This window comes from Carlito syrichta, unplaced genomic scaffold (genome assembly GCF_000164805.1).
Source record: "Carlito syrichta isolate Samal-C Ts95f unplaced genomic scaffold, Tarsius_syrichta-2.0.1 Scaffold142902, whole genome shotgun sequence".
NCBI classification, from domain to species: Eukaryota; Metazoa; Chordata; class Mammalia; order Primates; family Tarsiidae; genus Carlito; species Carlito syrichta.
The window spans coordinates 62,392-64,300 of record NW_007086998.1 but is presented as its reverse complement, the minus strand read 5'-3'; positions in this window follow the sequence as shown (position 1 = coordinate 64,300).

Sequence of the window (1,909 nt, the reverse complement as noted above, 5' to 3'; positions counted from 1 at the left end):
CAGGGCTCCGGCAATCCTTCCGCCTCAGCCTTCCGAGTAGCCGGAATTACAGGCGCACGCTACCACGCCCAGCTGATTTTTTGATTTATTGTAGAGACGAGGTCTCGCCAAGTTGCCCAGGCAGGTCTCGAACCCACGGACTCAGGCAATCCACTCACCTCGGTCCCCAAAGTGCTGGGATTACAGGCTGAGCCACCGAGCCCGGCTGCCAACTTAATTTAAACAGATCAAATACCTACATGTAAAAGCAGATACTAGAAAACTCTCAGGAAAAAACATAGGTGTGAATTTTTCTTTTTCTTTTTTTGAGTTGGAGTCTCACTCTTGCCCAGACTGGAGTGCAGTGGCACATTCCCGGCCACCGCAGCCTCGACCTGCTGGGCTCCGGCGATCCTTCCGCCTCAGCCTTCCAAGTGGCTGGTAATACAGGCACACGCGACCACGCCCGGCTAATCTTTGATTTATTGTAGAGATGAGGTCTCACCAAGTTGCCCGGGTGGGTCTCGAACCCACGGGTTCAGACAATCCACTCACCTCGGCTTCCCAAAGTACGGGATTATAGGCTGAGCCCCTGAGCCCGGCTTAGTACACTTTTAAATGGTGTGTTTTAGGGTATGTGAATTAAATCTCAGTTATTTATTTATTTATTGTAGAGATGAGGTCTTGCCAAGTTACCCAGATGGGTCTCAAACCCACGGACTCATGCAATTCACTCACCTCGGCCTCCCAAAGTGCTGGGATTACAGGCTGAGCTACCGAGCCTGGCCAAATCTCAGTTTTTAAAAACTGACTGAAGAAGCTATGCATTGACAGGAAATATCTCTAAATTATGTTAAATAAACTTTTTTTTTTTTTTAAAGGAACAGGCCAGGCACAGAGACTCATGCCTATAATCCTGGCACTTTGGGAGACTGAGGTGGGAGGACTGCTTGAGTTCAGGGTTCAAGACCAGCCTAGGCAACATGGTGAGACCTCATCTGTATGAAAAAAAATTAAAAATTGGCCAGATATGGTGGCGCACACCTGTAGTCCCAGCTACTCAAGAGAATGAGGCAGAAGAATCGTCTGAGCCCAGGAGGTTTTGTACATGGTGTGAGGTAGGGGCCCAAACCACTCTTTTTTGTATACAGATATCTAGCTATCCTAGCACCATTTGTTGAAAATACTATTTTTGGCCAGGCTCAGCCTGTAATCCCACCACTTTGGGAGGCTAAGGTAAGTGGATTGCCGGGTCCACGGGTTCAAGACACACCTGGGCAACTTGGTGAGACCTTGTCTCCACAATAAGTCAAAAACTAGCCGGCTGTGGTAGCGCGTGCCTGTAGTTCCGGCTACTCCGGAGGCTGAGGCGGAAGGATCGCTGGAGCCCAGCAGGTCGAGGCTGCGGTGGCCGGGAGTGGCCACTGCACTCCAGTCTGGGCGACAGAGTGAGACTCCAACTATAAAAAAAAGAAAAGAAAAGAAAAGAAATAAAACAAACAACAACAAATGCTGGTGAAGTTGCATAGAAAAAGGAACGCTTCTACACTGCTGGTGGGAATGCAAACTAGTGCAACCTCTTTGGGAGACAGTGTGGCGATTTCTGAAAGAACTAGAAATTGACCTTCCATATGACCCTGAAATTTCCCCATTGGGAATATACCAGGAGGAACCCAAATCATTCTACAAAAAGGATACCTGCCCATGTATGTTTGTTGCAGCTCTACTCACAATGGCAAAATCATGGACCCAACCGTGTTGCCCATCAAAGCTGGACTGGATAAAAAAATGTGGTACGGCCGGGCTCGGTGGCTCAGCCTGTAATCCCAGCACTTTGAGAGCCCGAAGTGAGTGGATTGCCTGAGCCCGCAGGTTCGAGACCTGCCTGGGCAACTTGGCGATACCTCATCTCTACAATAAATCAAAAAAT